Below are 27,776 nucleotides of genomic sequence, written 5' to 3' on the forward strand. Positions count from 1 at the left end.
AAGATGCAATAAGAATGCAGAGATCCATTACTTGTGCTCTGGTCTTTAGAAATTCTCCATTTTTTTTTACTTCAGTGTGCACTAATGAGAGGGGAGCACATATCTTCTACTTCTTCTAGTAACACCTAGTGCCCTATATGTTTGAGCAGCATTATAATAACTGATTAATTTGCCCTTGCATATCTTAGTTATGCCATATTGCTTGATTTGAGACAAAAGTCACTGAGCCATGTAGAGAAAAATCTTCATCAGCCAAAGGATGACACTCCCACTGGATTCTGATATGTATTTTAAGAGATTTTGTGATATATGTGTCTATGATGTTTTCAAGTATTCAAGCACTCCACGATGAGCTTATTCCATTCTTGTCCATCAAGAAAAGCAAATGGCCCATACGGGGATCGAACCCGTGACCTTGGCGTTATTAGCACCACGCTCTAACCAACTGAGCTAACAGGCCACAGATATTACTGCCAGCAAACACAAAACTGGCAAATGTACCTCAAAGCACAGATCATATTTTGTTTTTATAGCATTTCATTTTTCAAAAAAAAGCTTAAGCCATAGAGTCACTTGAAGCATGGGTATCATAAAAATGCTCCAGTTTCTTTCCACATTACAAAATAAAAATAAATATTAGATAGGATAATAACAAAGATTAAGGCATCTACTAATAGTATAAAAATAGACAATTTAGACAAGGAGTATATGCAAATCTAAGCAAAATCAATCTAAAAAATATAATACACAATTTTTAATTGTAAATTTACAGATTGTTGAAAAAGATAATCCCAGGATGTAATCCATTATGTATTAAATTTAGTATGTTTTACCAAGTTGTGTATGAATAACTTTTAACACAAAAAAATATATATTGGGGAAGTAGCTTAATGTGCCCATTGGAAATAAAGAATGCTAGCCCGTTTTGGAATGCAAAGCTTAAGAAAATACAAACTTCAATCCATAGGAAAGCACTTTTTATTTAGTCTACACTCTGTAATCATACTATAGCTTAATTTACAAATTGTGATGTCATTATCAGACTTAACTCACAAGAGACTTTCATCCTTGGTCTATAAAAAAGGCAGTCCTCTGTTATAAAGCTTGAAACAATTGTAAGTGGCTGATATGCAAATATGGAAATACAGAAAAACTGTCAATTCAATGCTAGGATAACATAAGGGGTGATGCTCCAACTGAAATTGGTCCTAGGCATTTAGATTTCTAGTATCTATCTTCTCCTTTAAAAAATAGGTTACTTTTTATATATTATCATTGGTTTTGGACAAATATTCTACATAATACCTATTGCATCCCTGAGCTTATTAGAAACTGGAAATAATATATATAAAGTATTGAATTTTTTTTCTTTGCATTTAAAAGATGAGCGTACTTCAGTAGATGCCATTGCTCAGGCGAGGGTTCCATGGTGTAATTGTTAGCACCCTGGACTTTGAATCTAGTAATCTGAGTTCATATCTCGTGGGAGCTAACATTGTTTATTTTCCTTTTGTTCAAAGCTCCATTTTCATTCAATGTATGAGTATTGCAAATCTTCATTTAAAATTCATATAAATTCCATCATCTTCAGTGGTGTCCTTTGTTTAAACTCATTTTTAAACTTATCAAATCAGAAGTATGTCAAATATTTGGAAATAAGAAAAGATGCAATAAGAATGCAGAGATCCATTACTTGTGCTCTGGTCTTTAGAAATTCTCCATTTTTTTTACTTCAGTGTGCACTAATGAGAGGGGAGCACATATCTTCTTCTTCTTCTAGTAACACCTAGTGCCCTCTATGTTTGAGCAGCAATATAATAACTGATTAATTTGCCCTTGCATATCTTAGTTATGCCATATTGCTTGATTTGAGACAAATGTCACTGAGCCATGTAGAGAAAAATCTTCATCAGCCAAAGGATGACACTCCCACTGGCTTCTGATATGTATTTGAAGAGATTTTGTGATATATGTGTCTATGATGTTTTCAAGTATTCATGCACTCCACCGATGAGCTTATTCCATTCTTGTCCATCAAGAAAAGCAAGTGGCCCATACGGGGATCGAACCCGTGACCTTGGTGTTCTTAGCACCACGCTCTAACCAACTGAGCTAACCGGCCACAGATATCACTGCAAGCAAACACAAAACTGGCAAATGTACCTCAAAGCACAGATCATATTTTGTTTTTATAGCATTTCATTTTTCAAAAAAAAGCTTAAACCATAGAGTCACTTGAAGCATGGGTATCATAAAAATGCTCCAGTTTCTTTCCACATTACAAAATAAAAATAAATATTAGATAGGATAATAACAAAGATTAAGGCATCTACTAATAGTATAAAAATAGACAATTTAGACAAGGAGTATATGCAAATCTAAGCAAAATCAATCTAAAAAATATAATACACAATTTTTAATTGTAAATTTACAGATTGTTGAAAAAGATAATCCCAGGATGTAATCCATTATGTATTAAATTTAGTATGTTTTACCAAGTTGTGTATGAATAACTTTTAACACAAAAAAATATATATTGGGGAAGTAGCTTAATGTGCCCATTGGAAATAAAGAATGCTAGCCCATTTTGGAATGCAAAGCTTAAGAAAATACAAACTTCAATCCATAGGAAAGCACTTTTTATTCAGTCTACACTCTGTAATCATACTATAGCTTAATTTACAAATTGTGATGTCATTATCAGACTTAACTCACAAGAGACTTTCATCCTTGGTCTATAAAAAAGGCAGTCCTCTGTTATAAAGCTTGAAACAATTGTAAGTGGCTGATATGCAAATATGGAAATACAGAAAAACTGTCAATTCAATGCTAGGATAACATAAGGGGTGATGCTCCAACTGAAATTGGTCCTAGGCATTTAGGTTTCTAGTATCTATCTTCTCCTTTAAAAAATAGGTTACTTTTTATATATTATCATTGGGTTTGGACAAATATTCTACATAATACCTATTGCATCCCTGAGCTTATTAGAAACTTGAAATAATATATATAAAGTATTGAATTTCTTTTCTTTGCATTTAAAAGATGAGCGCACTTCAGTAGATGCCATTGCTCAGGTGAGGGTTCCATGGTGTAATTGTTAGCACCCTGGACTTTGAATCTAGTAATCTGAATTCATATCTCGTGGGAGCTAACATTGTTTATTTTCCTTTTGTTCAAAGCTCCAGTTTCATTCAATGTATGAGTATTGCAAATCTTCATTTAAAATTCATATAAATTCCATCATCTTCAGTGGTGTCCTTTGTTTAAACTCATTTTTAAACTTATCAAATCAGAAGTATGTCAAATATTTGGAAATAAGAAAAGATGCAATAAGAATGCAGAGATCCATTACTTGTGCTCTGGTCTTTAGAAATTCTCCATTTTTTTTTTACTTCAGTGTGCACTAATGAGAGGGGAGCACATATCTTCTTCTTCTTCTAGTAACACCTAGTGCCCTCTATGTTTGAGCAGCAATATAATAACTAATTAATTTGCCCTTGCATATCTTAGTTATGCCATATTGCTTGATTTGAGACAAAAGTCACTGAGCCATGTAGAGAAAAATCTTCATCAGCCAAAGGATGACACTCCCACTGGCTTCTGATATGTATTTGAAGAGATTTTGTGATATATGTGTCTATGATGTTTTCAAGTATTCATGCACTCCACCGATGAGCTTATTCCATTCTTGTCCATCAAGAAAAGCAAATGGCCCATACGGGGATCAAACCCGTGACCTTGGCGTTATTAGCACCACGCTCTAACCAACTGAGCTAACCAGCCACAGATGTTACTGCAAGCAAACACAAAACTGGCAAATGTACCTCAAAGCACAGATCATATTTTGTTTTTATAGCATTTCATTTTTCAAAAAAAAGCTTAAGCCATAGAGTCACTTGAAGCATGGGTATCATAAAAACGCTCCAGTTTCTTTCCACATTACAAAATAAAAATAAATATTAGATAGGATAATAACAAAGATTAAGGCATCTACTAATAGTATAAAAATAGACAATTTAGACAAGGAGTATATGCAAATCTAAGCAAAATCAATCTAAAAAATATAATACACAATTTTTAATTGTAAATTTACAGATTGTTGAAAAAGATAATCCCAGGATGTAATCCATTATGTATTAAATTTAGTATGTTTTACCAAGTTGTGTATGAATAACTTTTAACACAAAAAAATATATATTGGGGAAGTAGCTTAATGTGCCCATTGGAAATAAAGAATGCTAGCCCATTTTGGAATGCAAAGCTTAAGAAAATACAAACTTCAATCCATAGGAAAGCACTTTTTATTCAGTCTACACTCTGTAATCATACTATAGCTTAATTTACAAATTGTGATGTCATTATCAGACTTAACTCACAAGAGACTTTCATCCTTGGTCTATAAAAAAGGCATTCCTCTGTTATAAAGCTTGAAACAATTGTAAGTGGCTGATATGCAAATATGGAAATACAGAAAAACTGTCAATTCAATGCTAGGATAACATAAGGGGTGATGCTCCAACTGAAATTGGTCCTAGGCATTTAGGTTTCTAGTATCTATCTTCTCCTTTAAAAAATAGGTTACTTTTTATATATTATCATTGGGTTTGGACAAATATTCTACATAATACCTATTGCATCCCTGAGCTTATTAGAAACTTGAAATAATATATATAAAGTATTGAATTTCTTTTCTTTGCTTTTAAAAGATGAGTGCACTTCAGTAGATGCCATTGCTCAGGTGAGGGTTCCATGGTGTAATTGTTAGCACCCTGGACTTTGAATCTAGTAATCTGAGTTCATATCTCGTGGGAGCTAACATTGTTTATTTTCCTTTTGTTCAAAGCTCCATTTTCATTCAATGTATGAGTATTGCAAATCTTCATTTAAAATTCATATAAATTCCATCATCTTCAGTGGTGTCCTTTGTTTAAACTCATTTTTAAACTTATAAAATCAGAAGTATGTCAAATATTTGGAAATAAGAAAAGATGCAATAAGAATGCAGAGATCCATTACTTGTGCTCTGGTCTTTAGAAATTCTCCATTTTTTTTTACTTCAGTGTGCACTAATGAGAGGGGAGCACATATCTTCTACTTCTTCTAGTAACACCTAGTGCCCTATATGTTTGAGCAGCATTATAATAACTGATTAATTTGCCCTTGCATATCTTAGTTATGCCATATTGCTTGATTTGAGACAAAAGTCACTGAGCCATGTAGAGAAAAATCTTCATCAGCCAAAGGATGACACTCCCTCTGGATTCTGATATGTATTTGAAGAGATTTTGTGATATATGTGTCTATGAGGTTTTCAAGTATTCAAGCACTCCACGATGAGCTTATTCCATTCTTGTCCATCAAGAAAAGCAAATGGCCCATACGGGGATCGAACCCGTGACCTTGGCGTTATTAGCACCACGCTCTAACCAACTGAGCTAACAGGCCACAGATATAACTGCCAGCAAACACAAAACTGGCAAATGTACCTCAAAGCACAGATCATATTTTGTTTTTATAGCATTTCATTTTTCAAAAAAAAGCTTAATCCATAGAGTCACTTGAAGCATGGGTATCATAAAAATGCTCCAGTTTCTTTCCACATTACAAAATAAAAATAAATATTAGATAGGATAATAACAAAGATTAAGGCATCTACTAATAGTATAAAAATAGACAATTTATACAAGGAGTATATGCAAATCTAAGCAAAATCAATCTAAAAAATCTAATACACAATTTTTAATTGTAAATTTACAGATTGTTGAAAAAGATAATCCCAGGATGTAATCCATTATGTATTAAATTTAGTATGTTTTACCAAGTTGTGTATGAATAACTTTTAACACAAAAAAATATATATTGGGGAAGTAGCTTAATGTGCCCATTGGAAATAAAGAATGCTAGCCCATTTTGGAATGCAAAGCTTAAGAAAATACAAACTTCAATCCATAGGAAAGCACTTTTTATTTAGTCTACACTCTGTAATCATACTATAGCTTAATTTACAAATTGTGATGTCATTATCAGACTTAACTCACAAGAGACTTTCATCCTTGGTCTATAAAAAAGGCAGTCCTCTGTTATAAAGCTTGAAACAATTGTAAGTGGCTGATATGCAAATATGGAAATACAGAAAAACTGTCAATTCAATGCTAGGATAACATAAGGGGTGATGCTCCAACTGAAATTGGTCCTAGGCATTTAGGTTTCTAGTATCTATCTTCTCCTTTAAAAAAATAGGTTACTTTTTATATATTATCATTGGTTTTGGACAAATATTCTACATAATACCTATTGCATCCCTGAGCTTATTAGAAACTTGAAATAATATATATAAAGTATTGAATTTCTTTTCTTTGCATTTAAAAGATGAGCGCACTTCAGTAGATGCCATTGCTCAGGTGAGGGTTCCATGGTGTAATTGTTAGCACCATGGACTTTGAATCTAGTCATCAGAGTTCATATCTCGTGGGAGCTAACATTGTTTATTTTCCTTTTGTTCAAAGCTCCATTTTCATTCAATGTATGAGTATTGCAAATCTTCATTTAAAATTCATATAAATTCCATCATCTTCAGTGGTGTCCTTTGTTTAAACTCATTTTTAAGCTTATCAAATCAGAAGTATGTCAAATATTTGGAAATAAGAAAAGATGCAATAAGAATGCAGAGATCCATTACTTGTGCTCTGGTCTTTAGAAATTCTCCATTTTTTTTTACTTCAGTGTGCACTAATGAGAGGGGAGCACATATCTTCTTCTTCTTCTAGTAACACCTAGTGCCCTCTATGTTTGAGCAGCAATATAATAACTGATTAATTTGCCCTTGCATATCTTAGTTATGCCATATTGCTTGATTTGAGACAAATGTCACTGAGCCATGTAGAGAAAAATCTTCATCAGCCAAAGGATGACACTCCCACTGGCTTCTGATATGTATTTGAAGAGATTTTGTGATATATGTGTCTATGATGTTTTCAAGTATTCATGCACTCCACCGATGAGCTTATTCCATTCTTGTCCATCAAGAAAAGCAAGTGGCCCATACGGGGATCGAACCCGTGACCTTGGTGTTCTTAGCACCACGCTCTAACCAACTGAGCTAACCGGACACAGATATCATTGCAAGCAAACACAAAACTGGCAAATGTACCTCAAAGCACAGATCATATTTTGTTTTTATAGCATTTCATTTTTCAAAAAAAAGCTTAAACCATAGAGTCACTTGAAGCATGGGTATCATAAAAATGCTCCAGTTTCTTTCCACATCACAAAATAAAAATAAATATTAGATAGGATAATAACAAAGATTAAGGCATCTAGTAATAGTATAAAAATAGACAATTTAGACTCGGAGTATATGCAAATCTAAGCAAAATCAATCTGAAAAATCTAATACACAATTTTTAATTGTAAATTTACAGATGGTTGAAAAAGATAATCCCAGGATGTAATCCATTATGTATTAAATTTAGTATGTTTTACCAAGTTGTGTATGAATAACTTTTAACACAAAAAAATATATATTGGGGAAGTAGCTTAATGTGCCCATTGGAAATAAAGAATGCTAGCCCATTTTGGAATGCAAAGCTTAAGAAAATACAAACTTCAATCCATAGGAAAGCACTTTTTATTCAGTCTACACTCTGTAATCATACTATAGCTTAATTTACAAATTGTGATGTCATTATCAGACTTAACTCACAAGAGACTTTCATCCTTGGTCTATAAAAAAGGCAGTCCTCTGTTATAAAGCTTGAAACAATTGTAAGTGGCTGATATGCAAATATGGAAATACAGAAAAACTGTCAATTCAATGCTAGGATAACAAACAGGGTGATGCTCCAACTGAAATTGGTCCTAGGCATTTAGGTTTCTAGTATCTATCTTTTCCTTTAAAAAATAGATTACTTTTTATATATTATCATTGGTTTTGGACAAATATTCTACATAATACCTATTGCATCCCTGAGCTTATTAGAAACTTGAAATAATATATATAAAGTATTGAATTTCTTTTCTTTGCATATAAAAGATGAGCGCACTTCAGTAGATGCCATTGCTCAGGTGAGGGTTCCATGGTGTAATTGTTAGCACCCTGGACTTTGAATCTAGTAATCTGAGTTCATATCTCATAGGAGCTAACATTGTTTATTTTCCTTTTGTTCAAAGCTCCATTTTCATTCAATGTATGAGTATTGCAAATCTTCATTTAAAATTCATATAAATTCCATCATCTTCAGTGGTGTCCTTTGTTTAAACTCATTTTTAAACTTATCAAATCAGAAGTATGTCAAATATTTGGAAATAAGAAAAGATGCAATAAGAATGCAGAGATGCATTACTTGTGCTCTGGTCATTAGAAATTCTCCATTTTTTTTATATCAGTTTGCACTAATGAGAGGGGAGCACATATCTTCTTCTAGTAACACCTAGTGCCCTCTATGTTTGAGCAGCAATATAATAACTGATTAATTTGCCCTTGCATATCTTAGTTATGCCATATTGCTTGATTTGAGACAAAAGTCACTGAGCCATGTAGAGAAAAATCTTCATCAGCCAAAGGAGGACACTCCCACTGGCTTCTGATATGTATTTGAACAGATTTTGTGATATATGTGTCTATGATGTTTTCAAGTATTCATGCACTCCACCGATGAGCTTATTCCATTCTTCTCCATCAAGAAAAGCAAATGGCCCATACAGGGATCAAACCCGTGACCTTGGCGTTATTAGCACCACGCTCTAATCAACTGAGCTAACCGACCACAGATGTTACTGCAAGCAAACACAAAACTGGCAAATGTACCTCAAAGCACAGATCATATTTTGTTTTTATAGCATTTCATTTTTCAAAAAAAAGCTTAAGCCATAGAGTCACTTGAAGCATGGGTATCATAAAAATGCTCCAGTTTCTTTCCACATTACAAAATAAAAATAAATATTAGATAGGATAATAACAAAGATTAAGGCATCTAGTAATAGTATAAAAATAGACAATTTAGACAAGGAGTATATGCAAATCTAAGCAAAATCAATCTGAAAAATCTAAAACACAATTTTTAATTGTAAATTTACAGATTGTTGAAAAAGATAATCCCAGGATGTAATCCATTATGTATTAAATTTAGTATGTTTTGCCAAGATGTGAATGAATAACTTTTAACACACAAAAATATATATTGGGGAAGTAGCTTAATGTGCCCTTTGGAAATAAAGAATGCTAGCCCATTTTGGAATGCAAAGCTTAAGAAAATACAAACTTCAATCCATAGGAAAGCACTTTTTATTCAGTCTACACTCTGTAATCATACTATAGCTTTATTTACAAATTGTAATGTCATTATCAGACTTAACTCACAAGAGACTTTCATCCTTGGTCTATAAAAAAGGCAGTCCTCTCTTATAAAGCTTGAAACAATTGTAAGTGGCTGACATGCAAATATGGAAATACAGAAAAACTGTCAATTCAATGCTAGGATTACATAAGGGGTGATGCTCCAACTGAAATTGGTCCTAGGCATTTAGGTTTCTAGTATCTATCTTCTCCTTTAAAAAATAGGTTACTTTTTATATATTATCATTGATTTTGGACAAATATTCTACATAATACCTATTGCATCCCTGAGCTTATTAGAAACAGGAAATAATATATATAAAGTATTGAATTTATTTTCTTTGCATTTAAAAGATGAGCGCACTTCAGTAGATGCCATTGCTCAGGTGAGGGTTCCATGGTGTAATTGTTAGCACCCTGGACTTTGAATCTAGTAATCTGAGTTCATATCTCGTGGGAGCTAACATTGTTTATTTTCCTTTTGTTCAAAGCTCCATTTTCATTCAATGTATGAGTATTGCAAATCTTCATTTAAAATTCATATAAATTCCATCATCTTCAGTGGTGTCCTTTGTTTAAACTCATTTTTAAACTTATCAAATCAGAAGTATGTCAAATATTTGGAAATAAGAAAAGATGCAAAAAGAATGCAGAGATCCATTACTTGTGCTCTGGTCTTTAGTAATTCTCCATTTTTTTTACTTCAGTATGCACTAATGAGAGGGGAGCACATATCTTCTTCTTCTTCTTCTAGTAACACCTAGTGCCCTCTATGTTTGAGCAGCAGTATAATAACTGATTAATTTTTCCTTGAATATCTTAGTTATGCCATATTGCTTGATTTGAGACAAATGTCACTGAGCCATGTAGAGAAAAATCTTCATCATCCAAAGGATGACACTCCCACTGGTTTCTTATATGTATTTGAAGAGATTTTGTGATATATGTGTCTATGATGTTTTCAAGTATTCATGCACTCCACCGATGAGCTTATTCCATTCTTGTCCATCAAGAAAAGCAAATGGCCCATACGGTGATCGAAACCTTGACCTTGGCATTATTAGCACCACGCTCTAACCAACTGAGCTAACCGGCCACAGATGTTACTGCAAGCAGACACAAAACTGGCAAATGTACCTCAAAGCACAGATCATATTTTGTTTTTATAGCATTTCTTTTTTTTTAAAAAAAGCTTAAGACATAGAGTCACTTGAAGCATGGGTATCATAAAAATGCTCCAGTTTCTTTCCACATTACAAAATAAAAATAAATATTAGATAGAATAATAACAAAGTTTAAGGCATCTATTAATAGTATAAAAATAGACAATTTAGACAAGGAGTATATGCAAATCTAAGCAAAATCAATCTGAAAAATCTAATACACAATTTTTAATTGTAAATTTACAGATTGTTGAAAAAGATAATCCCAGGATGTATTCCATTATGTATTAAATTTAGTATGTTTTACCAAGTTGTGTATGAATAATTTTTAACACAAAAAAAATATATATTGGGGAAGTAGCTTAATGTGCCCATTGGAAATAAAGAATGCTAGCCCATTTTGGAATGCAAAGCTTAAGAAAATACAAACTTCAATCCATAGGAAAGCACTTTTTATTCAGTCTACACTCTGTAATCATACTATAGCTTAATTTACAAATTGTGATGTCATTATCAGACTTAACTCACAAGAGACTTTCATCCTTGGTCTATAAAAAAGGCAGTCCTCTGTTATAAAGCTTGAAACAATTGTAAGTGGCTGATATGCAAATATGGAAATACAGAAAAACTGTCAATTCAATGCTAGGATAACAAACGGGGTGATGCTCCAACTGAAATTGGTCCTAGGCATTTAGGTTTCTAGTATCTATCTTTTCCTTTAAAAAATAGATTACTTTTTATATATTATCATTGGTTTTGGACAAATATTCTACATAATACCTATTGCATCCCTGAGCTTATTAGAAACTTGAAATAATATATATAAAGTATTGAATTTCTTTTCTTTGCATATAAAAGATGAGCGCACTTCAGTAGATGCCATTGCTCAGGTGAGGGTTCCATGGTGTAATTGTTAGCACCCTGGACTTTGAATCTAGTAATCTGAGTTCATATCTCATGGGAGCTAACATTGTTTATTTTCCTTTTGTTCAAAGCTCCATTTTCATTCAATGTATGAGTATTGCAAATCTTCATTTAAAATTCATATAAATTCCATCATCTTCAGTGGTGTCCTTTGTTTAAACTCATTTTTAAACTTATCAAATCAGAAGTATGTCAAATATTTGGAAATAAGAAAAGATGCAATAAGAATGCAGAGATGCATTACTTGTGCTCTGGTCATTAGAAATTCTCCATTTTTTATATCAGTTTGCACTAATGAGAGGGGAGCACATATCTTCTTCTAGTAACACCTAGTGCCCTCTATGTTTGAGCAGCAATATAATAACTGATTAATTTGCCCTTGCATATCTTAGTTATGCCATATTGCTTGATTTGAGACAAATGTCACTGAGCCATGTAGAGAAAAATCTTCATCAGCCAAAGGATGACACTCCCACTGGCTTCTGATATGTATGTGAAGAGATTTTGTGATATATGTGTCTATGATGTTTTCAAGTATTCATGCACTCCACCGATGAGCTTATTCCATTCTTGTCCATCAAGAAAAGCAAATGGCCCATACGGGGATCGAACCCGTGACCTTGGCGTTATTAGCACCACGCTCTAACCAACTGAGCTAACCGGCCACAGATGTTACTGCAAGCAAACACAAAACTGGCAAATGTACCTCAAAGCACAGATCATATTTTGTTTTTATAGCATTTCATTTTTCAAAAAAAAGCTTAAGCCATAGAGTCACTTGAAGCATGGGTATCATAAAAATGCTCCAGTTTCTTTCCACATTACAAAATAAAAATAAATATTAGATAGGATAATAACAAAGATTAAGGCATCTAGTAATAGTATAAAAATAGACAATTTAGACAAGGAGTATATGCAAATCTAAGCAAAATCAATCTGAAAAATCTAAAACACAATTTTTAATTGTAAATTTACAGATTGTTGAAAAAGATAATCCCAGGATGTAATCCATTATGTATTAAATTTAGTATGTTTTGCCAAGATGTGAATGAATAACTTTTAACACACAAAAATATATATTGGGGAAGTAGCTTAATGTGCCCTTTGGAAATAAAGAATGCTAGCCCATTTTGGAATGCAAAGCTTAAGAAAATACAAACTTCAATCCATAGGAAAGCACTTTTTATTCAGTCTACACTCTGTAATCATACTATAGCTTTATTTACAAATTGTAATGTCATTATCAGACTTAACTCACAAGAGACTTTCATCCTTGGTCTATAAAAAAGGCAGTCCTCTCTTATAAAGCTTGAAACAATTGTAAGTGGCTGACATGCAAATATGGAAATACAGAAAAACTGTCAATTCAATGCTAGGATTACATAAGGGGTGATGCTCCAACTGAAATTGGTCCTAGGCATTTAGGTTTCTAGTATCTATCTTCTCCTTTAAAAAATAGGTTACTTTTTATATATTATCATTGATTTTGGACAAATATTCTACATAATACCTATTGCATCCCTGAGCTTATTAGAAACAGGAAATAATATATATAAAGTATTGAATTTATTTTCTTTGCATTTAAAAGATGAGCGCACTTCAGTAGATGCCATTGCTCAGGTGAGGGTTCCATGGTGTAATTGTTAGCACCCTGGACTTTGAATCTAGTAATCTGAGTTCATATCTCGTGGGAGCTAACATTGTTTATTTTCCTTTTGTTCAAAGCTCCATTTTCATTCAATGTATGAGTATTGCAAATCTTCATTTAAAATTCATATAAATTCCATCATCTTCAGTGGTGTCCTTTGTTTAAACTCATTTTTAAACTTATCAAATCAGAAGTATGTCAAATATTTGGAAATAAGAAAAGATGCAAAAAGAATGCAGAGATCCATTACTTGTGCTCTGGTCTTTAGTAATTCTCCATTTTTTTTACTTCAGTATGCACTAATGAGAGGGGAGCACATATCTTCTTCTTCTTCTTCTTCTTCTAGTAACACCTAGTGCCCTCTATGTTTGAGCAGCAGTATAATAACTGATTAATTTTTCCTTGAATATCTTAGTTATGCCATATTGCTTGATTTGAGACAAATGTCACTGAGCCATGTAGAGAAAAATCTTCATCATCCAAAGGATGACACTCCCACTGGTTTCTTATATGTATTTGAAGAGATTTTGTGATATATGTGTCTATGATGTTTTCAAGTATTCATGCACTCCACCGATGAGCTTATTCCATTCTTGTCCATCAAGAAAAGCAAATGGCCCATACGGTGATCGAAACCTTGACCTTGGCATTATTAGCACCACGCTCTAACCAACTGAGCTAACCGGCCACAGATGTTACTGCAAGCAGACACAAAACTGGCAAATGTACCTCAAAGCACAGATCATATTTTGTTTTTATAGCATTTCTTTTTTTTAAAAAAAAGCTTAAGACATAGAGTCACTTGAAGCATGGGTATCATAAAAATGCTCCAGTTTCTTTCCACATTACAAAATAAAAATAAATATTAGATAGAATAATAACAAAGTTTAAGGCATCTATTAATAGTATAAAAATAGACAATTTAGACAAGGAGTATATGCAAATCTAAGCAAAATCAATCTGAAAAATCTAATACACAATTTTTAATTGTAAATTTACAGATTGTTGAAAAAGATAATCCCAGGATGTATTCCATTATGTATTAAATTTAGTATGTTTTACCAAGTTGTGTATGAATAATTTTTAACACAAAAAAATATATATTGGGGAAGTAGCTTAATGTGCCCATTGGAAATAAAGAATGCTAGCCCATTTTGGAATGCAAAGCTTAAGAAAATACAAACTTCAATCCATAGGAAAGCACTTTTTATTCAGTCTACACTCTGTAATCATACTATAGCTTAATTTACAAATTGTGATGTCATTATCAGACTTAACTCACAAGAGACTTTCATCCTTGGTCTATAAAAAAGGCAGTCCTCTGTTATAAAGCTTGAAACAATTGTAAGTGGCTGATATGCAAATATGGAAATACAGAAAAACTGTCAATTCAATGCTAGGATAACAAACGGGGTGATGCTCCAACTGAAATTGGTCCTAGGCATTTAGGTTTCTAGTATCTATCTTTTCCTTTAAAAAATAGATTACTTTTTATATATTATCATTGGTTTTGGACAAATATTCTACATAATACCTATTGCATCCCTGAGCTTATTAGAAACTTGAAATAATATATATAAAGTATTGAATTTCTTTTCTTTGCATATAAAAGATGAGCGCACTTCAGTAGATGCCATTGCTCAGGTGAGGGTTCCATGGTGTAATTGTTAGCACCCTGGACTTTGAATCTAGTAATCTGAGTTCATATCTCATGGGAGCTAACATTGTTTATTTTCCTTTTGTTCAAAGCTCCATTTTCATTCAATGTATGAGTATTGCAAATCTTCATTTAAAATTCATATAAATTCCATCATCTTCAGTGGTGTCCTTTGTTTAAACTCATTTTTAAACTTATCAAATCAGAAGTATGTCAAATATTTGGAAATAAGAAAAGATGCAATAAGAATGCAGAGATGCATTACTTGTGCTCTGGTCATTAGAAATTCTCCATTTTTTATATCAGTTTGCACTAATGAGAGGGGAGCACATATCTTCTTCTAGTAACACCTAGTGCCCTCTATGTTTGAGCAGCAATATAATAACTGATTAATTTGCCCTTGCATATCTTAGTTATGCCATATTGCTTGATTTGAGACAAATGTCACTGAGCCATGTAGAGAAAAATCTTCATCAGCCAAAGGATGACACTCCCACTGGCTTCTGATATGTATGTGAAGAGATTTTGTGATATATGTGTCTATGATGTTTTCAAGTATTCATGCACTCCACCGATGAGCTTATTCCATTCTTGTCCATCAAGAAAAGCAAATGGCCCATACGGGGATCGAACCCGTGACCTTGGCGTTATTAGCACCACGCTCTAACCAACTGAGCTAACCGGCCACAGATGTTACTGCAAGCAAACACAAAACTGGCAAATGTACCTCAAAGCACAGATCATATTTTGTTTTTATAGCATTTCATTTTTCAAAAAAAAGCTTAAGCCATAGAGTCACTTGAAGCATGGGTATCATAAAAATGCTCCAGTTTCTTTCCACATTACAAAATAAAAAATAAATATTAGATAGGATAATAACAAAGATTAAGGCATCTACTAATAGTATAAAAATAGACAATTTAGACAAGGAGTATATGCAAATCTAAGCAAAATCAATCTAAAAAATCTAATACACAATTTTTAATTGTAAATTTACAGATTGTTGAAAAAGATAATCCCAGGATGTAATCCATTATGTATTAAATTTAGTATGTTTTACCAAGTTGTGTATGAATAACTTTTAACACAAAAAAATATATATTGGGGAAGTAGCTTAATGTGCCCATTGGAAATAAAGAATGCTAGCCCATTTTGGAATGCAAAGCTTAAGAAAATACAAACTTCAATCCATAGGAAAGCACTTTTTATTCAGTCTACACTCTGTAATCATACTATAGCTTAATTTACAAAGTGTGATGTCATTATCAGACTTAACTCACAAGAGACTTTCATCCTTGGTCTATAAAAAAGGCAGTCCTCTGTTATAAAGCTTGAAACAATTGTAAGTGGCTGATATGCAAATATGGAAATACAGAAAAACTGTCAATTCAATGCTAGGATAACATAAGGGGTGATGCTCCAACTGAAATTGGTCCTAGGCATTTAGGTTTCTAGTATCTATCTTCTCCTTTAAAAAATAGGTTACTTTTTATATATTATCATTGGGTTTGGACAAATATTCTACATAATACCTATTGCATCCCTGAGCTTATTAGAAACTTGAAATAATATATATAAAGTATTGAATTTCTTTTCTTTGCTTTTAAAAGATGAGCGCACTTCAGTAGATGCCATTGCTCAGGTGAGGGTTCCATGGTGTAATTGTTAGCACCCTGGACTTTGAATCTAGTAATCTGAGTTCATATCTCGTGGGAGTTAACATTGTTTATTTTCCTTTTGTTCAAAGCTCCATTTTCATTCAATGTATGAGTATTGCAAATCTTCATTTAAAATTCATATAAATTCCATCATCTTCAGTGGTGTCCTTTGTTTAAACTCATTTTTAAACTTATCAAATCAGAAGTATGTCAAATATTTGGAAATAAGAAAAGATGCAATAAGAATGCAGAGATCCATTACTTGTGCTCTGGTCTTAAGAAATTCTCAATTTTTTTTACTTCAGTGTGCACTAATGAGAGGGGAGCACATATCTTCTTCTTCTTCTAGTAACACCTAGTGCCCTCTATGTTTGAGCAGCAATATAATAACTAATTAATTTGCCCTTGCATATCTTAGTTATGCCATATTGCTTGATTTGAGACAAAAGTCACTGAGCCATGTAGAGAAAAATCTTCATCAGCCAAAGGATGACACTACCACTGGCTTCTGATATGTATTTGAAGAGATTTTGTGATATATGTGTCTATGATGTTTTCAAGTATTCATGCACTCCACCGATGAGCTTATTCCATTCTTGTCCATCAAGAAAAGCAAATGGCCCATACGGGGAGCGAACCCGTGACCTTGGAGTTATTAGCACCACGCTCTAACCAACTGAGCTAACCGGCCACAGATGTTACTGCAAGCAAACACAAAACTGGCAAATGTACCTCAAAGCACAGATCATATTTTGTTTTTATAGCATTTCATTTTTCAAAAAAAAGCTTAAGCCATAGAGTCACTTGAAGCATGGGTATCATAAAAATGCTCCAGTTTCTTTCCACATTAGAAAATAAAAATAAATATTAGATAGGATAATAACAAAGATTAAGGCATCTACTAATAGTATAAAAATAGACAATTTAGACAGCAAAATCAATCTAAAAAATCTAATACACAATTTTTAATTGTAAATTTACAGATTGTTGAAAAAGATAATCCCAGGATGTAATCCATTATGTATTAAATTTAGTATGTTTTACCAAGTTGTGTATGAATAACTTTTAACACAAAAAAATATATATTGGGGAAGTAGCTTAATGTGCCCATTGGAAATAAAGAATGCTAGCCCATTTTGGAATGCAAAGCTTAAGAAAATACAAACTTCAATCCATAGGAAAGCACTTTTTATTCAGTCTACACTCTGTAATCATACTATAGCTTAATTTACAAATTGTGATGTCATTATCAGACTTAACTCACAAGAGACTTTCATCCTTGGTCTATAAAAAAGGCAGTCCTCTGTTATAAAGCTTGAAACAATTGTAAGTGGCTGATATGCAAATATGGAAATACAGAAAAACTGTCAATTCAATGCTAGGATAACATAAGGGGTGATGCTCCAACTGAAATTGGTCCTAGGCATTTAGGTTTCTAGTATCTATCTTCTCCTTTAAAAATAGGTTACTTTTTATATATTATCATTGGGTTTGGACAAATATTCTACATAATACCTATTGCATCCCTGAGCTTATTAGAAACTTGAAATAATATATATAAAGTATTGCATTTCTTTTCTTTGCATTTAAAAGATGAGCGCACTTCAGTAGATGCCATTGCTCAGGTGAGGGTTCCATGGTGTAATTGTTAGCATCCTGGACTTTGAATCTAGTAATCTGAGTTCATATCTCGTGGGAGCTAACATTGTTTATTTTCCTTTTGTTCAAAGCTCCATTTTCATTCAATGTATGAGTATTGCAAATCTTCATTTAAAATTCATATAAATTCCATCATCTTCAGTGGTGTCCTTTGTTTAAACTCATTTTTAAACTTATCAAATCAGAAGTATGTCAAATATTTGTAAATAAGAAAAGATGCAATAAGAATGCAGAGATCCATTACATGTGCTCTGGTCTTTAGAAATTCTCCATTTTTTTTTACTTCAGTGTGCACTAATGAGAGGGGAGCACATATCTTCTTCTTCTTCTAGTAACACCTAGTGCCCTCTATGTTTGAGCAGCAATATAATAACTAATTAATTTGCCCTTGCATATCTTAGTTATGCCATATTGCTTGATTTGAGACAAAAGTCACTGAGCCATGTAGAGAAAAATCTTCATCAGCCAAAGGATGACACTCCCACTGGCTTCTGATATGTATTTGAAGAGATTTTGTGATATATGATGTTTTCAAGTATTCATGCACTCCACCGATGAGCTTATTCCATTCTTGTCCATCAAGAAAAGCAAATGGCCCATACGGGGATAGAACCCATGACCTTGGCGTTATTAGCACCACGCTCTAACCAACTGAGCTAAGCAGCCACAGATGTTACTGCAAGCAAACACAAAACTGGCAAATGTACCTCAAAGCACAGATCATATTTTGTTTTTATAGCATTTCATTTTTCAAAAAAAAGCTTAAGCCATAGAGTCACTTGAAGCATGGGTATCATAAAAATGCTCCAGTTTCTTTCCACATTAGAAAATAAAAATAAATATTAGATAGGATAATAACAAAGATTAAGGCATCTAGTAATAGTATAAAAATAGACAATTTAGACAAGGAGTATATGCAAATCTAAGCAAAATCAATCTAAAAAATCTAATACACAATTTTTAGTTGTAAATTTACAGATTGTTGAAAAAGATAATCCCAGGATGTAATCCATTATGTATTAAATTTTGTATGTTTTACCAAGTTGTGTATGAATAACTTTTAACACAAAAAAATATATATTGGGGAAGTAGCTTAATGTGCCCATTGGAAATAAAGAATGCTAGCCCATTTTGGAATGCAAAGCTTAAGAAAATACAAACTTCAATCCATAGGAAAGCACTTTTTATTCAGTCTACACTCTGTAATCATACTATAGCTTAATTTACAAATTGTGATGTCATTATCAGACTTAACTCACAAGAGACTTTCATCCTTGGTCTATAAAAAAGGCAGTCCTCTGTTATAAAGCTTGAAACAATTGTAAGTGGCAGATATGCTAATATGGAAATACAGAAAAACTGTCAATTCAATGCTAGGATAACATAAGGGGTGATGCTCCAACTGAAATTGGTCCTAGGCATTTAGGTTTCTAGTATCTATCTTCTCCTTTAAAAAATAGGTTACTTTTTATATATTATCATTGGGTTTGGACAAATATTCTACATAATACCTATTGCATCCCTGAGCTTATTAGAAACTTGAAATAATATATATAAAGTATTGAATTTCTTTTCTTTGCATTTAAAAGATGAGCGCACTTCAGTAGATGCCATTGCTCAGGTGAGGGTTCCATGGTGTAATTGTTAGCACCCTGGACTTTGAATCTAGTAATCTGAGTTCATATCTCGTGGGAGCTAACATTGTTTATTTTCCTTTTGTTCAAAGCTCCATTTTCATTCAATGTATGAGTATTGCAAATCTTCATTTAAAATTCATATAAATTCCATCATCTTCAGTGGTGTCCTTTGTTTAAACTCATTTTTAAACTTATAAAATCAGAAGTATGTCAAATATTTGGAAATAAGAAAAGATGCAATAAGAATGCAGAGATCCATTACTTGTGCTCTGGTCTTTAGAAATTCTCCATTTTTTTTTACTTCAGTGTGCACTAATGAGAGGGGAGCACATATCTTCTACTTCTTCTAGTAACACCTAGTGCCCTATATGTTTGAGCAGCATTATAATAACTGATTAATTTGCCCTTGCATATCTTAGTTATACCATATTGCTTGATTTGAGACAAAAGTCACTGAGCCATGTAGAGAAAAATCTTCATCAGCCAAAGGATGACACTCCCACTGGATACTGATATGTATTTGAAGAGATTTTGTGATATATGTGTCTATGATGTTTTCAAGTATTCAAGCACTCCACGATGAGCTTATTCCATTCTTGTCCATCAAGAAAAGCAAATGGCCCATACGGGGATCGAACCCGTGACCTTGGCGTTATTAGCACCACGCTCTAACCAACTGAGCTAACAGGCCACAGATATTACTGCCAGCAAACACAAAACTGGCAAATGTACCTCAAAGCACAGATCATATTTTGTTTTTATAGCATTTCATTTTTCAAAAAAAAGCTTAAGCCATAGAGTCACTTGAAGCATGGGTATCATAAAAATGCTCCAGTTTCTTTCCACATTACAAAATAAAAATAAATATTAGATAGGATAATAACAAAGATTAAGGCATCTACTAATAGTATAAAAATAGACAATTTAGACAAGGAGTATATGCAAATCTAAGCAAAATCAATCTAAAAAATATAATACACAATTTTTAATTGTAAATTTACAGATTGTTGAAAAAGATAATCCCAGGATGTAATCCATTATGTATTAAATTTAGTATGTTTTACCAAGTTGTGTATGAATAACTTTTAACACAAAAAAATATATATTGGGGAAGTAGCTTAATGTGCCCAATGGAAATAAAGAATGCTAGCCCGTTTTGGAATGCAAAGCTTAAGAAAATACAAACTTCAATCCATAGGAAAGCACTTTTTATTTAGTCTACACTCTGTAATCATACTGTAGCTTAATTTACAAATTGTGATGTCATTATCAGACTTAACTCACAAGAGACTTTCATCCTTGGTCTATAAAAAAGGCAGTCCTCTGTTATAAAGCTTGAAACAATTGTAAGTGGCTGATATGCAAATATGGAAATACAGAAAAACTGTCAATTCAATGCTAGGATAACATAAGGGGTGATGCTCCAACTGAAATTGGTCCTAGGCATTTAGGTTTCTAGTATCTATCTTCTCCTTTAAAAAATAGGTTACTTTTTATATATTATCATTGGTTTTGGACAAATATTCTACATAATACCTATTGCATCCCTGAGCTTATTAGAAACTTGAAATAATATATATAAAGTATTGAATTTCTTTTCTTTGCATTTAAAAGATGAGCGCACTTCAGTAGATGCCATTGCTCAGGTGAGGGTTCCATGGTGTAATTGTTAGCACCATGGACTTTGAATCTAGTCATCTGAATTCATATCTCGTGGGAGCTAACATTGTTTATTTTCCTTTTGTTCAAAGCTCCATTTTCATTCAATGTATGAGTATTGCAAATCTTCATTTAAAATTCATATAAATTCCATCATCTTCAGTGGTGTCCTTTGTTTAAACTCATTTTTAAACTTATCAAATCAGAAGTATGTCAAATATTTGGAAATAAGAAAAGTTGCAATAAGAATGCAGAGATCCATTACTTGTGCTCTGGTCTTTAGAAATTCTCCATTTTTTTTACTTCAGTGTGCACTAATGAGAGGGGAGCACATATCTTCTTCTTCTTCTTCTTCTTCTTCTAGTAACACCTAGTGCCCTCTATGTTTGAGCAGCAGTATAATAACTGATTAATTTTTCCTTGAATATCTTAGTTATGCCATATTGCTTGATTTGAGACAAATGTCACTGAGCCATGTAGAGAAAAATCTTCATCAGCCAAAGGATGACACTCCCACTGGTTTCTTATATGTATTTGAAGAGATTTTGTGATATATGTGTCTATGATGTTTTCAAGTATTCATGCACTCCACCGATGAGCTTATTCCATTCTTGTCCATCAAGAAAAGCAAATGGCCCATACGGGGATCGAAACCTTGACCTTGGCATTATTAGCACCACGCTCTAACCAACTGAGCTAACCGGCCACAGATGTTACTGCAAGCAAACACAAAACTGGCAAATGTAAATCAAAGCACAGATCATATTTTGTTTTTATAGCATTTCTTTTTTCAAAAAAAAGCTTAAGACATAGAGTCACTTGAAGCATGGGTATCATAAAAATGCTCCAGTTTCTTTCCACATTACAAAATAAAAATAAATATTAGATAGGATAATAACAAAGATTAAGGGATCTAGTAATAGTATAAAAATAGACAATTTAGACAAGGAGTATATGCAAATCTAAGCAAAATCAATCTAAAAAATCTAATACACAATTTTTAGTTGTAAATTTACAGATTGTTGAAAAAGATAATCCCAGGATGTAATCCATTATGTATTAAATTTAGTATGTTTTACCAAGTTGTGTATGAATAACTTTTAACACAAAAAAATATATATTGGGGAAGTAGCTTAATGTGCCCATTGGAAATAAAGAATGCTAGCCCATTTTGGAATGCAAAGCTTAAGAAAATACAAACTTCAATCCATAGGAAAGCACTGTTTATTCAGTCTACACTCTGTAATCATACTATAGCTTAATTTACAAATTGTGATGTCATTATCAGACTTAACTCGCAAGAGACTTTCATCCTTGGTCTATAAAAAAGGCAGTCCTCTGTTATAAAGCTTGAAACAATTGTAAGTGGCAGATATGCTAATATGGAAATACAGAAAAACTGTCAATTCAATGCTAGGATAACATAAGGGGTGATGCTCCAACTGAAATTGGTCCTAGGCATTTAGGTTTCTAGTATCTATCTTCTCCTTTAAAAAATAGGTTACTTTTTATATATTATCATTGGGTTTGGACAAATATTCTACATAATACCTATTGCATCCCTGAGCTTATTAGAAACTTGAAATAATATATATAAAGTATTGAATTTCTTTTCTTTGCATTTAAAAGATGAGCGCACTTCAGTAGATGCCATTGCTCAGGTGAGGGTTCCATGGTGTAATTGTTAGCACCCTGGACTTTGAATCTAGTAATCTGAGTTCATATCTCGTGGGAGCTAACATTGTTTATTTTCCTTTTGTTCAAAGCTCCATTTTCATTCAATGTATGAGTATTGCAAATCTTCATTTAAAATTCATAGAAATTCCATCATCTTCAGTGGTGTCCTTTGTTTAAACTCATTTTTAAACTTATAAAATCAGAAGTATGTCAAATATTTGGAAATAAGAAAAGATGCAATAAGAATGCAGAGATCCATTACTTGTGCTCTGGTCTTTAGAAATTCTCCATTTTTTTTTTACTTCAGTGTGCACTAATGAGAGGGGAGCACATATCTTCTACTTCTTCTAGTAACACCTAGTGCCCTATATGTTTGAGCAGCATTATAATAACTGATTAATTTGCCCTTGCATATCTTAGTTATGCCATATTGCTTGATTTGAGACAAAAGTCACTGAGCCATGTAGAGAAAAATCTTCATCAGCCAAAGGATGACACTCCCACTGGATTCTGATATGTATTTGAAGAGATTTTGTGATATATGTGTCTATGATGTTTTCAAGTATTCATGCACTCCACGATGAGCTTATTCCATTCTTGTCCATCAAGAAAAGCAAATGGCCCATACGGGGATCGAACCCGTGACCTTGGCGTTATTAGCACCACGCTCTAACCAACTGAGCTAACAGGCCACAAATATTACTGCCAGCAAACACAAAACTGGCAAATGTACCTCAAAGCACAGATCATATTTTGTTTTTATAGCATTTCATTTTTCAAAAAAAAGCTTAAGCCATAGAGTCACTTGAAGCATGGGTATCATAAAAATGCGCCAGTTTCTTTCCACATTACAAAATAATAATAAATATTAGATAGGATAATAACAAAGATTAAGGCATCTACTAATAGAATAAAAATAGACAATTTAGACAAGGAGTATATGCAAATCTAAGCAAAATCAATCTAAAAAATCTAATACACAATTTTTAATTGTAAATTTACAGATTGTTGAAAAAGATAATCCCAGGATGTAATCCATTATGTATTAAATTTAGTATGTTTTACCAAGTTGTGTATGAATAACTTTTAACACAAAAAAATATATATTGGGGAAGTAGCTTAATGTGCCCATTGGAAATAAAGAATGCTAGCCCGTTTTGGAATGCAAAGCTTAAGAAAATACAAACTTCAATCCATAGGAAAGCACTTTTTATTTAGTCTACACTCTGTAATCATACTATAGCTTAATTTACAAATTGTGATGTCATTATCAGACTTAACTCACAAGAGACTTTCATCCTTGGTCTATAAAAAAGGCAGTCCTCTGTTATAAAGCTTGAAACAATTGTAAGTGGCTGATATGCAAATATGGAAATACAGAAAAACTGTCAATTCAATGCTAGGATAACATAAGGGGTGATGCTCCAACTGAAATTGGTCCTAGGCATTTAGGTTTCTAGTATCTATCTTCTCCTTTAAAAAATAGGTTACTTTTTATATATTATCATTGGTTTTGGACAAATATTCTACATAATACCTATTGCATCCCTGAGCTTATTAGAAACTTGAAATAATATATATAAAGTATTGAATTTCTTTTCTTTGCATTTAAAAGATGAGCGCACTTCAGTAGATGCCATTGCTCAGGTGAGGGTTCCATGGTGTAATTGTTAGCACCATGGACTTTGAATCTAGTCATCTGAGTTCATATCTCGTGGGAGCTAACATTGTTTATTTTCCTTTTGTTCAAAGCTCCATTTTCATTCAATGTATGAGTATTGCAAATCTTCATTTAAAATTCATATAAATTCCATCATCTTCAGTGGTGTCCTTTGTTTAAACTCATTTTTAAACTTATCAAATCAGAAGTATGTCAAATATTTGGAAATAAGAAAAGTTGCAATAAGAATGCAGAGATCCATTACTTGTGCTCTGGTCTTTAGAAATTCTCCATTTTTTTTACTTCAGTGTGCACTAATGAGAGGGGAGCACATATCTTCTTCTTCTTCTTCTTCTTCTTCTTCTTCTAGTAACACCTAGTGCCCTCTATGTTTGAGCAGCAGTATAATAACTGATTAATTTTTCCTTGAATATCTTAGTTATGCCATATTGCTTGATTTGAGACAAATGTCACTGAGCCATGTAGAGAAAAATCTTCATCAGCCAAAGGATGACACTCCCACTGGTTTCTTATATGTATTTGAAGAGATTTTGTGATATATGTGTCTATGATGTTTTCAAGTATTCATGCACTCCACCGATGAGCTTATTCCATTCTTGTCCATCAAGAAAAGCAAATGGCCCATACGGGGATCGAAACCTTGACCTTGGCATTATTAGCACCACGCTCTAACCAACTGAGCTAACCGGCCACAGATGTTACTGCAAGCAAACACAAAACTGGCAAATGTACCTCAAAGCACAGATCATATTTTGTTTTTATAGCATTTCTTTTTTCAAAAAAAAAGCTTAAGACATAGAGTCACTTGAAGCATGGGTATCATAAAAATGCTCCAGTTTCTTTTCACATTACAAAATAAAAATAAATATTAGATAGAATAATAACAAAGTTTAAGGCATCTATTAATAGTATAAAAATAGACAATTTAGACAAGGAGTATATGCAAATCTAAGCAAAATCAATCTGAAAAATCTAGTACACAATTTTTAATTGTAAATTTACAGATTGTTGAAAAAGATAATCCCAGGATGTATTCCATTATGTATTAAATTTAGTATGTTTTACCAAGTTGTGTATGAATAATTTTTAACACAAAAAAATATATATTGGGGAAGTAGCTTAATGTGCCCATTGGAAATAAAGAATGCTAGCCCATTTTGGAATGCAAAGCTTAAGAAAATACAAACTTCAATCCATAGGAAAGCACTTTTTATTCAGTCTACACTCTGTAATCATACTATAGCTTAATTTACAAATTGTGATGTCATTATCAGACTTAACTCACAAGAGACTTTCATCCTTGGTCTATAAAAAAGGCAGTCCTCTGTTATAAAGCTTGAAACAATTGTAAGTGGCTGATATGCAAATATGGAAATACAGAAAAACTGTCAATTCAATGCTAGGATAACAAACAGGGTGATGCTCCAACTGAAATTGGTCCTAGGCATTTAGGTTTCTAGTATCTATCTTTTCCTTTAAAAAATAGATTACTTTTTATATATTATCATTGGTTTTGGACAAATATTCTACATAATACCTATTGCATCCCTGAGCTTATTAGAAACTTGAAATAATATATATAAAGTATTGAATTTCTTTTCTTTGCATATAAAAGATGAGCGCACTTCAGTAGATGCCATTGCTCAGGTGAGGGTTCCATGGTGTAATTGTTAGCACCCTGGACTTTGAATCTAGTAATCTGAGTTCATATCTCATAGGAGCTAACATTGTTTATTTTCCTTTTGTTCAAAGCTCCATTTTCATTCAATGTATGAGTATTGCAAATCTTCATTTAAAATTCATATAAATTCCATCATCTTCAGTGGTGTCCTTTGTTTAAACTCATTTTTAAACTTATCAAATCAGAAGTATGTCAAATATTTGGAAATAAGAAAAGATGCAATAAGAATGCAGAGATGCATTACTTGTGCTCTGGTCATTAGAAATTCTCCATTTTTTTTATATCAGTTTGCACTAATGAGAGGGGAGCACATATCTTCTTCTAGTAACACCTAGTGCCCTCTATGTTTGAGCAGCAATATAATAACTGATTAATTTGCCCTTGCATATCTTAGTTATGCCATATTGCTTGATTTGAGACAAAAGTCACTGAGCCATGTAGAGAAAAATCTTCATCAGCCAAAGGAGGACACTCCCACTGGCTTCTGATATGTATTTGAACAGATTTTGTGATATATGTGTCTATGATGTTTTCAAGTATTCATGCACTCCACCGATGAGCTTATTCCATTCTTCTCCATCAAGAAAAGCAAATGGCCCATACAGGGATCAAACCCGTGACCTTGGCGTTATTAGCACCACGCTCTAATCAACTGAGCTAACCGACCACAGATGTTACTGCAAGCAAACACAAAACTGGCAAATGTACCTCAAAGCACAGATCATATTTTGTTTTTATAGCATTTCATTTTTCAAAAAAAAGCTTAAGCCATAGAGTCACTTGAAGCATGGGTATCATAAAAATGCTCCAGTTTCTTTCCACATTACAAAATAAAAATAAATATTAGATAGGATAATAACAAAGATTAAGGCATCTAGTAATAGTATAAAAATAGACAATTTAGACAAGGAGTATATGCAAATCTAAGCAAAATCAATCTGAAAAATCTAAAACACAATTTTTAATTGTAAATTTACAGATTGTTGAAAAAGATAATCCCAGGATGTAATCCATTATGTATTAAATTTAGTATGTTTTGCCAAGATGTGAATGAATAACTTTTAACACACAAAAATATATATTGGGGAAGTAGCTTAATGTGCCCTTTGGAAATAAAGAATGCTAGCCCATTTTGGAATGCAAAGCTTAAGAAAATACAAACTTCAATCCATAGGAAAGCACTTTTTATTCAGTCTACACTCTGTAATCATACTATAGCTTTATTTACAAATTGTAATGTCATTATCAGACTTAACTCACAAGAGACTTTCATCCTTGGTCTATAAAAAAGGCAGTCCTCTCTTATAAAGCTTGAAACAATTGTAAGTGGCTGACATGCAAATATGGAAATACAGAAAAACTGTCAATTCAATGCTAGGATTACATAAGGGGTGA

General features: G+C 32.7%; 17 non-coding genes across 17 annotated transcripts; all 17 read right to left on the minus strand.

Annotated features, from left to right (window-relative positions):
- Window positions 1–386: 386 nt before the first annotated feature.
- On the minus strand, window positions 387–460 carry TRNAI-AAU (transfer RNA isoleucine (anticodon AAU)). Its single transcript has one exon. It is a non-coding gene; the product is annotated as a tRNA-Ile (tRNA).
- A 1,588-nt stretch (window positions 461–2,048) lies between these two features.
- On the minus strand, window positions 2,049–2,122 carry TRNAL-AAG (transfer RNA leucine (anticodon AAG)). Its single transcript has one exon. It is a non-coding gene; the product is annotated as a tRNA-Leu (tRNA).
- Window positions 2,123–3,712: 1,590 nt separating this feature from the next.
- Window positions 3,713–3,786, minus strand: TRNAI-AAU (transfer RNA isoleucine (anticodon AAU)). The gene has a single exon. It is a non-coding gene; the product is annotated as a tRNA-Ile (tRNA).
- A 1,588-nt stretch (window positions 3,787–5,374) lies between these two features.
- TRNAI-AAU (transfer RNA isoleucine (anticodon AAU)) lies at window positions 5,375–5,448 on the minus strand. The gene has a single exon. It is a non-coding gene; the product is annotated as a tRNA-Ile (tRNA).
- A 1,590-nt stretch (window positions 5,449–7,038) lies between these two features.
- On the minus strand, window positions 7,039–7,112 carry TRNAL-AAG (transfer RNA leucine (anticodon AAG)). The gene has a single exon. It is a non-coding gene; the product is annotated as a tRNA-Leu (tRNA).
- A 1,582-nt stretch (window positions 7,113–8,694) lies between these two features.
- On the minus strand, window positions 8,695–8,768 carry TRNAI-AAU (transfer RNA isoleucine (anticodon AAU)). Its single transcript has one exon. It is a non-coding gene; the product is annotated as a tRNA-Ile (tRNA).
- A 1,591-nt stretch (window positions 8,769–10,359) lies between these two features.
- TRNAI-AAU (transfer RNA isoleucine (anticodon AAU)) lies at window positions 10,360–10,433 on the minus strand. Its single transcript has one exon. It is a non-coding gene; the product is annotated as a tRNA-Ile (tRNA).
- A 1,582-nt stretch (window positions 10,434–12,015) lies between these two features.
- TRNAI-AAU (transfer RNA isoleucine (anticodon AAU)) lies at window positions 12,016–12,089 on the minus strand. The gene has a single exon. It is a non-coding gene; the product is annotated as a tRNA-Ile (tRNA).
- A 1,597-nt stretch (window positions 12,090–13,686) lies between these two features.
- Window positions 13,687–13,760, minus strand: TRNAI-AAU (transfer RNA isoleucine (anticodon AAU)). Its single transcript has one exon. It is a non-coding gene; the product is annotated as a tRNA-Ile (tRNA).
- Window positions 13,761–15,341: 1,581 nt separating this feature from the next.
- Window positions 15,342–15,415, minus strand: TRNAI-AAU (transfer RNA isoleucine (anticodon AAU)). The gene has a single exon. It is a non-coding gene; the product is annotated as a tRNA-Ile (tRNA).
- A 1,589-nt stretch (window positions 15,416–17,004) lies between these two features.
- On the minus strand, window positions 17,005–17,078 carry TRNAI-AAU (transfer RNA isoleucine (anticodon AAU)). Its single transcript has one exon. It is a non-coding gene; the product is annotated as a tRNA-Ile (tRNA).
- A 1,560-nt stretch (window positions 17,079–18,638) lies between these two features.
- Window positions 18,639–18,712, minus strand: TRNAI-AAU (transfer RNA isoleucine (anticodon AAU)). Its single transcript has one exon. It is a non-coding gene; the product is annotated as a tRNA-Ile (tRNA).
- A 1,588-nt stretch (window positions 18,713–20,300) lies between these two features.
- TRNAI-AAU (transfer RNA isoleucine (anticodon AAU)) lies at window positions 20,301–20,374 on the minus strand. Its single transcript has one exon. It is a non-coding gene; the product is annotated as a tRNA-Ile (tRNA).
- A 1,600-nt stretch (window positions 20,375–21,974) lies between these two features.
- Window positions 21,975–22,048, minus strand: TRNAI-AAU (transfer RNA isoleucine (anticodon AAU)). The gene has a single exon. It is a non-coding gene; the product is annotated as a tRNA-Ile (tRNA).
- Window positions 22,049–23,637: 1,589 nt separating this feature from the next.
- Window positions 23,638–23,711, minus strand: TRNAI-AAU (transfer RNA isoleucine (anticodon AAU)). Its single transcript has one exon. It is a non-coding gene; the product is annotated as a tRNA-Ile (tRNA).
- A 1,606-nt stretch (window positions 23,712–25,317) lies between these two features.
- TRNAI-AAU (transfer RNA isoleucine (anticodon AAU)) lies at window positions 25,318–25,391 on the minus strand. Its single transcript has one exon. It is a non-coding gene; the product is annotated as a tRNA-Ile (tRNA).
- Window positions 25,392–26,974: 1,583 nt separating this feature from the next.
- On the minus strand, window positions 26,975–27,048 carry TRNAI-AAU (transfer RNA isoleucine (anticodon AAU)). Its single transcript has one exon. It is a non-coding gene; the product is annotated as a tRNA-Ile (tRNA).
- Between the last annotated feature and the right edge of the window lie 728 nt (window positions 27,049–27,776).

Source organism: Pseudophryne corroboree, chromosome 11, assembly GCF_028390025.1.
Source record: "Pseudophryne corroboree isolate aPseCor3 chromosome 11, aPseCor3.hap2, whole genome shotgun sequence".
In the NCBI taxonomy this organism is placed as follows: Eukaryota; Metazoa; Chordata; class Amphibia; order Anura; family Myobatrachidae; genus Pseudophryne; species Pseudophryne corroboree.